Raw genomic sequence first — 11,064 nt, 5'->3', positions numbered from 1 at the left:
ACAATCTAAAACAATGGGTGGGTATGCATTTACAACAGAAAGCACAAGATTTACACCCATATAGCCTAAAATGTGAGTTAGCCCATTACAATAACTAAGGGATTTTTTTTTTTTTTTTTGAGATAGGGTCTTGCTATGCAATTCAGAACAGCTTTAAGCTCATTTTGTAACCAAGGCTGGCCTCATACTAGCAATGATCCTCCTGCCTCAGCCTCCCAAGTGCTGGGATTACAGGAGTGGGCTACCACACCTGGCCACTAAAGGATAATGCCAACATGATAGAATATTGCTCATATATGACAAAGGGGTGGAATAAAATGTTTTTGTTTATTTAGGGATTTGTGTGATCACTGGTGCTAAATGTTGCTGATCCATGATATAAAACGTGGCTCTTGGTCACCATGTTTATTCATGTGCTAAACATAGTGTACATTATATGAAGAATATACATTTGCCTTAAGCCTTCATATTTTGAGCTTTTTATTTAAACACTTATTAAAATATGTGCCATAAACCTTGTTTCATTGATTTAATATACAATATATGATGTAAATAATTTTACAAAGTAAGAATGCTTTCCGTGGGGCTGGTGAGATGGCTCAGTGGTCTAAAGCCCTACTTAGAACAAGCTTAGCAAAGCACAGGGACCACGGTTCAATCCCCCAGCACCACATGCCAGCCAGCCCCGCCCCCTGGTGGGCTGAACTGGCCACACACACACACACACACACAAATAAAAAAAAAAATAAAAAAAAAAAAAAAAGAATGCTTTCCGTGAGCTTCCACTTCAAGAAGACTCCAGGCCAGCATGGGGGGTGTCTACAATCCACCTCTTTAGAGGCTGAGGCAGGAATACCACAGTTAGAAACAAGGGAGCTGAGAAAATCACTCCCTCTGCCCCCTTCAATTCTAAACAACATGCGTGGTCATTCCTGCGTCCCTTGTCCTAAGAGCAGTAGAAAATAAAATAACAGAAGCCCAGAAGGCCAGTGTTGCTCTAGGGGAGAGCACAGACACTTTGGTTCTTCACTCAGCTTCACCCTACCCCAGCCTCATTAAGGTTCATAAATATGCACTGCATGCCATGAATATAATTAAGATCAGAGGGAATTCTGGGATAAGCATGCATGTTCAGAGCCCCAGAGATAACCCTGTCAATCGATCCTGTACATCACACCTAGAGGTTCAGGAGAGGACACCCCGGGTGAGACAAACCCTGTCCATTTCAAAGCCTGGTATAGCCACGCGCTGCTGCTGTTGCTGACCCCATGTACAGTGACCTATGTGTGGCGCATGTACTCCTGTCACCTCAGGGCACAGAATTGCCCTGAGCACAGTTTCCCATGATCTTTCATGTCGCTGCCTGCCACTTGCTACTGGGTGTCCACCTGGCAATTATTTCCTCATCAGACCCAGAGCCTGGGCTCCACTGGCCCTGTCAAGCCAATGGGTGAGGCGGTTACCCGCAGGCTGGACAGGAAGCCAGAGAAGAACGAAGCCACAGCCCTCTGCACTGGCCATGCTGAGCAAAGTGATCCGCACTCACCCTCTTCCCCTAAATTCCTCCGGGCAGCAACTCCTTCCCTCCCCTTTAAGTCCTCTGTTTCTCCCCCAGTTCTGCTCTCCAAACTCAGCCAGCTCCCAGGGGCATGAATAAACAGCCGTGGTTGCTTCTACCGAGCTTTGTCCCGTGATCTCTCTCCCCTGTGCACCTTGACAGGTGGATTCCATGGTTAACAGCAGGATCTGAAGTTTGAGCCCAGGCAACTTCGAAACTTGACAAGGTCTCCTCTCTAAATAGAAAATAAGAAAGGACTGGGAAGCTGGGTACGGTGGTGCATGCCTGTAATCCTAGTACTTGGGAGCCTGAGGCAGGAGGATTGCAGTAAGTTGGAGCCAGCCTGGGATATATATAGTTAGTTCAGGGGCGGCCTGAACAATACAGCAAGACCCTGCCTCAAAAGGGAGGGAGGGACAGGAATGTAGCTCAGTGTGAAGGCCCTGTTCAATGTGTACTATTTCAAAAGAATAAAAGTTAATTAATTAATTTAAATACATAAATAAAATACCATGAACTAGGGAAGTAACTCAGTGGTGGAGTGCTTGCCTAACATGCACAAAGCCCTGGGTCCAATTACCAGCATCACAAAAAAGAAAGAATTTAATCTTTAGTTTCAGAAACCAGATCAGTGGGACATAAAGAGATCTCTGGAATGTGGGTTTCCTACATATTAAATATGTGACATTTGTCAATAAATACTTAAGTATCAGTACATAGGCCATGGGTACAGTTTATTGTGCGTGCTATTCACCAATAAAGTATTAGAGCCCCTGCAGTAGACTCCAAGCTCCAGCCTGGAGTTACAGCACATGGCAGGAAGGAAGAGCAAGAGACTTGCCGGCCTGGCGGCTCACGCCTGTAATCCCAGCACTCAGGAGGCTGAGGCAGGAGGAACATTGCAAGTTCGAGTCCAGCCTGAGTTACAAAGTGAGCTCAAGGCCAGCCTGAGCTGCACAGCGAGACCTGTCTCAAAAACACACAGAAAGAAAGAAAGAAAGAAAGAAAGAAAGAAAGAAAGAAAGAAAGAAAGAAAGAAAAAAAGAAAGAACAAAAGAAGAGTGTGGCAGGGACCTGGGGTGACCAGTGGTTAACAGGAAGAAAACCACGAGGCAGCCAGAACCTCGGTGTGTACTGATGACACCGGGTCAAGTACAACAGGTAGAGGGCTGTGCTCGATCCTGGGAACAGTGACTGTGGTGGTCTAGGAAGAGCAGAGCATTCTTGCAAGGACAAGAATGAGACGGAGGGCAGGAGGAAGCCGTGTTTTCCCCAGGTGCCTGCCGGTCTCAGCAGGCCTCCCTGTGCCCCGTGAGCACTGCAGCAGTCATTAGCTGAGGCTTCCTTCCAGCTGTGACCAGGAAAGAGCAGGGGGCTTCCACATCCAATCTGGCTCAAAGGGCAGGGCAAGGACAAGCTTGATGTCCCCTGGACTCGATTTGTAATGTGTGGTCCCAAGCAATGAAGTTTTTTAATGCTCGACCTGGGCACTTGAAGGACACAAATGAAATAAGGACGCAAGGAAGCCATGAGCGTGGTGGGAACAGCAAGGCTGAAAGCCACTGTGGCCCAGGCTGCCCTGCAGCCCCCATCTTCTCCCAAGAGGACAGACAGTTCTCAGGTGGCCGGAGTCATGTCATTGTGCACCTTAGCTCTCGAGAGGTAAGGCGATGCTGCAGGTAGACCCCAAGCAGCCAGCACATCTTGAGCAAAAAGAGCAGAGCTGAGCCTCATACTGCCTAATTGAAAAAAACAGGGTACTCCCAGCTCTAGGAAGGCTGAGGCAGGAAGATCGCTGAGTTCAAGGCCAGCCTGGGCTACACAGCAAGAACTTCTCTCACAAGAAAAAAAAAAAAGGTACAGAAGCAGGTGTGTATGCCAATGGGACAGCATGGAACACCCAGGAGTAAGTCATATTTTTTAAAAATAAATCTATTTTTATTTATTTATGTACTTATTTGATACAGGGTCTCACTACAGAGTTCAGACTCAGTGATCCTCCGGTCTCAGCCTCCCCAGAGTTGGGATTACAGGTGTGTACCACTAAGCCGGGTTTTGCGGCAGCATGGCATGCAGGGTTCTGGGGGCAGCACTGCACATGTTACCAGAGATTGAACCCAGGTCCTTGCGCTTGCTTGCCAGGCAGGCCCTAAATCCACATGTTTATGGTCAACTACAGGGCACCAAGGTTGTGCAACAAGGAAAAAGTGATGTCTTCAATAAATGATGTCAGAACCTTGGCTGTCCACATGCAACAAAACAGAACCCTTATGCTGCACGGCTTTCCCAGCAAACACTGTGTTTTCAGCAAACAGGCCCTGAAAATATGCTGTCATTGGCAAACAACAGGAAATGGTAATGGATCATGCTATCCCTGGACAAATAGGACAGGAGGTCATGAAGTAAAGATGGGCTGGGCACATAGCCCAGCAGCATAAGCACCTTCCCAGCAAGCACAGGGTCCTGACTTTGATTCCTGATACTGCAAAAAACCAAAAGATGGGACACAGCATCTGGTAACATCTATACATCTGCACCAGATGTGCTGGGAACTTGGCCAGAGATGTGTGTGCAGAGCTGAGCTATGACCCCACCCAGGTCCTGTAAAAAGCCCTGCTTTCCTTTGCTGGGCCTGCTGGCCTTCCTGGGTCTGCCTGCACCCAGGCCCACTAAATCCTGCACCTCAGTGACTTTCCCAAGCCTGCTCCAGTGGTGGCTTAAAGATATAAGTATCAAACCCAGCGTTGTGAAAATGCTAGAGGAAAAGCTTTCTGGTGTAGGTCCTGGTAAAGTTTTTGACTATGACCCAAAAAACACAAGTAATAAAAGCAAAAATAGACCAATAGGAAGGCCTCAAAGGATAAAGCTCCTGCCTCCGCCTCTGGCCACACCCAGCTACTCTGCTGCCCATTGAGATTTTCTTGATATTTTGCTTGTGTTGCTTTTTTTTTCCTTTTCTTTTTTCTTTTTTCTTTTTTTTCTTTTTTTTTTTTTTGAGATGGGGTCTCTGCTATGTAGTACAGGCTGGCCTTGAACTCACTATGTAGCTCAGGCTGGGCTGGAACTTGTGGTGATTCTCTTGCCTGAGCCTTTGTGTTCCTTTTTATAGTTCAGATATTAACAATTTATCAGATATATTATTTGCAAGTGCAAGCTCTTTCTCTTATTTCGTAAGATAGATGTTCTGTTGTTTCGTTTGCATACTTGTGACTCTGCCCCAGAACTACTCTGCTCCTGGGTGTCGCTGGCTCGAGCTCTGTGGCTGTCTGGCCAGGTAGGAGAAAGATCCTGCACCCCTGCACAACCTCCAGCTTCCTGCTCAGGCCAGGGGTGCAGCAGGAGGAGTAGAGGTGGGGCTCCCCGTCTTGCTGTGAATGTGATAAATGCTCAATAAACTGTCACATCTGTGAGGCTGCTCAAGTCCTGGGATCCTTACTTGGCAGACACAGTCTCCGAGGGCCCCTCCCAGCCCCAGAGTGGCTGCTTTGGTTTGTGTCTAGGTGTCCCGGAAGCCTGATGCAGTCATGGGGCGGTACAGGTTGTGATTTATTCATGATCCAAGGCTGGGATTAAGGGTGTGAGCACTACACCCGCCCTGGGGCAGACAGTGTGAATACAACGGAGGGAAGGGAAAGGCTTGCTCACTGCGCAGCTGCTGCTCCTCCTTTGCTCTTTGCTGTTTCCTCCCGCCATGAACTGCTGCCCTCTTCCAATGGCCATTCTTGGAGCCAGCCAAGTATGTACTGAAACTTCCACTAACTGTGAGTTAAATAAACCTTTCTTTCCTTAACTTTGTCCCAGCAGCAAAAGAAAAGTAACGAAGACAGTGGCCTAACTCAGAGAGCCTTTTGGGCTCAAGCATGGCCTCTATGTCTGCTTGCAACAACACCCTCATTAATTTTGCTAGAATAAATTGCTACACTCACTTATTATACAACTAATTTTCTTTAAATCAGTTAATGTTTATGGTGGCAGGGAGTAAGAGAGAGTCAAACTATGTACGTAAGCTGGCCCCAAATTTCTCATCCTCTTGCCTCAGCTTCCTGGGTGCTGAGACTACAAGTATGAACCTGGCTGAAATGAACTTTTTATAGGCAGCATGTGTGTCCCGGCCCCTGATGCTGAAGCAGGAGGGTCGGAAAGAATTCCTTAGCCTCCCAAGCAGCCGGGACTACCAGCACACACCACAGCGCTCGGCTCCCTCGCATCAGCCGGGACTACCAGCACACACCACAGCGCTCGGCTCCCTCACATCTCCCTATTGGCATGAGGTGCCAGGCAGGCTTGGTATCCAGTGTTCCCTCTAGAAACAGCACCCCAGGTAAACACTGCCAGGTTTTGGGGCTTGCCTCTTGGTTTCCAAAGCTTATTGGAAAGTGTAGGGTGAAGGGGAAGAGGAAAACTAGCTCTGAAGAGTGAATCTGGGAGCAAAAGAGAGGAGAGACTAGAAGCACACCCTGGAGGACAAATGTGGGTGCCAGAAGGGCGCGGGGGGTGATCTCCCTATGGGACAACACCTCTCAGGAACGCAGGGCAACTTCTACATGAGGGTCCTGAGAGGTGGTGCTGGGGGGATTCTAGGGTCCTGCCACCCCTCTCTTTCCAGTCTAAACCAGGCCTGATCTCCCATCTCAGCAGTGCACACCTGCAATCCCAGCACCAAAGGCCGAGGCAGAAAGACTGACAGAAGTTTAAGGCCAGCCTAAACTGTATAATGAGACCCTGTCTCAAAAGACAAATTAAAAACACGAGGAGATATGGTGTAGCATTTGGCATATGAAATTTGAAATTTGATTATATCAGGCCTGGTGGCACAGGCCTGTAATCCCTGTACTCTCGAAGACTGAGGCAGGAAGATCATAAATTCAAGCCCACCCCAGGTAACTTGGGGACTTGGGGAGACCCTGTCTCTAAATAAATAGAAAAATAGGCAAATAAAAAAACAAAGATAGGCACAATGCCCAAGGCCCTGAGTTCTAACCTAATTACCATAAATCTAAGAGTTGAAAATTATTTGCTTCAAACTTTCAGATAAAATCAGACCTCCCTTTACAAAAATTCATAGGTGAGAATAAATTGCATAAGTAGCTCACCCTAACTCTAATTCTGTATGACATTTTAAGGTAATTTTTAAAGTAATAATAGGGTTTTTTAAACAATATTTTTGTATTTTATTATGCTTTGCATTGTATATTTATGTCAAAGGTATGTAAGACTCACTTTGTTGGCTCTAGGAATGGACCAGACTTACAAACGTTCTCTTGAACTGGAACTCGTGTGCAAATGGGGGACTTACTGAAGGAAGGAATAAAGGGAGGGAGGGAGAGAAAAAAAGGAGGGAGGGAGGGAGAGAGAGAGAGAGAGAGAGATTTGGGTCATTACTTTTGACCAGCTGCCTTCCAGATAGTAATGGCAGAATATAGCCACGAGATGGCACTGTGGTCTTCGTCCAGGCAGCAACTGCTCACTGCTCCACGCGCCTAAATTGCTAATGAAAAGACGCGGAACAGACGGTGGAATCTATGCATTCTAGCCCAGAAAGTGTACTGGTGACGTCACAGTGCTGACCCTGCTCCACTCCATCCCTACTGCTGTTCCAGCAGCCCAAGCCTCTCCCCCACCCCCACCCCAAGCACTTACAAACCACTAGGCTCAGGCAAGATGAGGGCATGGAGGGGAGGGTTCTTTTATCTTTCCTCTTCCTTTTTTCAGTTTTAGGGATTGAACCTAGCACCTTTGCACTGAGCTACACCCCAAGGCCTTTTGGCATTTTAAATTTTGAGACATAGTCACGCTAAACGACTACAAGCGAGTTGCCCAGGCTGGGCTTGACCTCATGATCCTCCTGCCTCAACCTCTCAAAAATCTGGGTTGCAGGTATATGCATCTGTGGCAGCCTCCTGGAGGTGCATGGTGCTATGGGGCATGCACGGGAGCAAATGCTCCCCGCCCCCACACCCCCTGCAGAAGCACTGAACGCTCTACACAAAGTGGCCACCCCTCTATTGCAACACACGCTGCTAAATAGAACATTACTGGTGGAAGTAAAATACACTGTTTCTGGTGGAAGTAAAATTAAACACTGGATCTGCTGGGTGTGGCGGCCCGGGGCTGTAATCCCATCACTGCGGAAGCCGATGCAGGAGGATCCTTATGATTTTGAGGCCACTTTGGGCTACACAGTGAGTTAAGACCAGCCTGACCTGTACAGTGAGACTCTGCCTCAAAAAAACCCAAAAAAATTAGCTAGAGAGATAGCTCAGCAGCATAAGTGCCTGGCTGGCAAGGTTCTGAGTTCAACCCCCAGTACCTAAATAAATAAAATTTAAAAATAAAATAAATAAAAAATAAGCCAGGCATGTTGGTGCACACGTATGATCCCAGCACTGGAAGGACTGAGGCAGGAGAATGTTTGTGAGTTCAGCCTGCACGACACAGGGAGATCCTGTCTCAAAATACCAATAATAATAACTGTAATAAGAATAATAAAAAAAAACATAATACACAAGATTGGGCTCTGATGCCCAGGGCAGAGAGACCCAAGCAGCAGCACTGGGCTATGAGCAGGCAGGTCCTGTGTCCTAGGCGTCCATACCCACTGCCTGCTCTCAGGAACTCTGAGACTGGGACAAACCCTGTGCTCCATTCTTGAGTCAGGACCGAGAGCTAAGGGTACCCACATCAGGGGGTTAAGGTGAGTGAGCCAAGTGTCCAGCAGGGGCCACGGCTGTGGCTGAAGGCCCATTCACTGGAGATCAGGCTTCAGAAAAAGAGGAAGGACTACACACTTGTACTCACCTGGGGAAGAACAGCAGGGATTGATGTTCTAAATAGGCATCCAGCACCTTGGGGTGGAGGACCAAACCTCCTAACCCACTGCTCCAGAAGCACTTGTCCTCCCTGCATGCACTTCCTGTGTGACTTGTAGCTTGCTCCCCACTCTGATCCCCATTTAACCAATACTACCCAAGCAGCCACACTTGTAACCTTTATTGGTTCACCATAGTCTTGTCCCACCTTGTACCCACCTTGTGATTTCTCCCTAGATCAATATTACCTAAGCAACTGTACTTCTAATCTTATTCGATGAGTATATTTTCTTTTTCTTTGAGCATGCCTCACCTTGTGGCTTAGCTCAATAAGACAAGCTTGAGAAGCTGAGTCAGCTGGCAACCTTTCTGGGGCCCCTTGTCTCTCTCAAACAGAAGCTATCTTTCTCTCAATACGTTCTACTCTTAGCTTCCCTTGTTCCTAGAATTCACTCCTCAATTTTATTTTATTTTTATTTATTTACTTCTGTATTCTAATGTATTTGGTTGTCATAGGGTCTCACTCACTACACAGCTCAGACTCATAGCTATCCTCCTGCTTTCAGCTGCCCCAGCACTGGGATTACAGGCATGTGCTACTATGCCCGGATTCTGTGGCCAGCTTAGCCCGCCTGGGGGCAGGGCTGGCATGGCATGTGGTGCCAGGGATCAAACGCAGCCCCTGTGCTTTCCTAAGCTTTCCTAAGTAGATGCTTTAGTCTGCTGAGCTATCCCGCCAGCTCCCCACTCCTCAACTTTAGAAAACACAAGCTTGGCATAACTCCTAGCAGGTTAGGAGTTGTAACATCCCCATGTATTACGTCACTACATATCGTATACCATATATCACGAGCAGCGCTGCTCCTGGCAGTGTGGCAGCTCTGGCAACACGTTCCCCACTCTGATACTATAATTATTTTTTAAAGTGCATCTTATCAAAACCAAGTCAAGAAGTTAAAATCCTGAATGGTCTTATAACCATTCCAACAAACCATTTCATCAGTTAGTATTTATTAATCTTTCAGAAAAAAAATTACCAGGCCAAGAGAAATAACTCTCATCAATATTCCAGGAACAGATAATTCCAAACTTGTGCAAACTGCGGTTTGATCCCTGGCACCACATGCCATGCCAGCCCTGCCCCCAGGCGGGCTAAGCTGGCCACAGAATCCGGGCATAGTAGCATATGCCTGTAATCTCTTTCAAGAACAGAAGAAGAAACAAACACACTCCAGTTCATGTTGAGCTTTGCAAAACCTTGTTACCAAATCAGAGAGAGAGAACTGAAATGAAAATATAAAAAGAAAAATTATAAGCCAGGCTCATTCATGAACATGAACACAGAATTCTTAAAATATGTGTGTGTGTCCCAATGTGGCCCATGCTGATCCTCCTGTCTCAGCCTCCCAAGTGCTTAATTACAGAGTTGCACCATCACACCCAGCAGCCACAGCGAACTGGAAGGGTTCACTTCAAGTCCGGAACATGATGTGGGTGCACAAACAATCTCGTATTCAACATTATATAGGATATTTTAGAAAGTACAACTGTAATATAAAATATAAGGCATGTTGTATTCATGGTTTATAAGGGAAAAGATTTAATACAGGACACATAATTTAGAGGATTATTTTATAATATTCACCCAAAGAGTCAAATTTACAGGAGTGCACGAGATCTGTCCACACACTAGTGACCACAGAATCCAGCTGAGGCCTGGACTGTATGGCAACAGCCCGCACGAGTCCAGCTGAAGACCTAGAGCCCACAACAATGCCCCCTTGGAGTCCAACCAGAGGCCTAGAGCCCACGACAATGTCTCCTGCAAGTCTCTATCAAGGATCTGCACTGGAAAGGCCCAAAGGTCAGTGGTGGAAGCTAGAAAGTCTGTGCCAGCAGGCTGAGGGGTCTGCACTGGAACCAGGAAGTGATGCTCAAGGTAAGAACCAGAGGTCCCCCAGAAAGAAATGCAGCCATCCTGAGACAGTGAGAACCCTGACAGCCGACTTCATATCAGGAAAACCAGCACGACAAGCTTCTCCAGGAAAATCAATAGCACGCCATCTTCCCCTCCAGCTCTTTTAATGCTGTTGGCAACAATCCTCAGGTGTGCCTTCCACACCCAGAATCATGTTGATTCATTCCAACTGGGTGTTACAAGCTGACCATTAGTTAATCTGACAGTATTTGTACAAGAGAAGCAAAGATATCATTATTTATATATATGACTGTGTCTACAAAAATCATGAAGGAATCTACACAAAATTTTTAAAACTTAACTAGAAATTTGATCAAAGCTGCTGGATGCAAAATCAATATAAAAATCAATTGCATTTTTACATACCAGCAATATTTTAAGTTTATTTGAAAAATATGTAACTTATAACAGTACTAAAATATGAAGGATTTAGGAATAAATATTTTGTAGCAAATATGTACAAATTCCATGTGGAGAATTATAAAACATTTGCTAAATAGCATAGAAAATCTTAGTCACTGAATCCTTTCACATAAGACTCAGTGTTATATCAGTTCTCAGATCTAGGGGTTTGCTTAGAAATTGAGAAAATAAAAATATAACTAAGAATAATTCACATATTTTCCTGAAAAAGTGAAGTTCTCTGTCTACTAGATGTTGTGACATAATAAATGATTAAAGTAACTCATAGAGAAGATAGGATGATGCAATCCATTAAG

Source organism: Octodon degus, unplaced genomic scaffold (genome assembly GCF_000260255.1).
Source record: "Octodon degus isolate 3935 unplaced genomic scaffold, OctDeg1.0 scaffold00173, whole genome shotgun sequence".
Lineage (NCBI taxonomy): Eukaryota > Metazoa > Chordata > Mammalia > Rodentia > Octodontidae > Octodon > Octodon degus.
Note: the sequence above shows the minus strand (reverse complement) of the source record.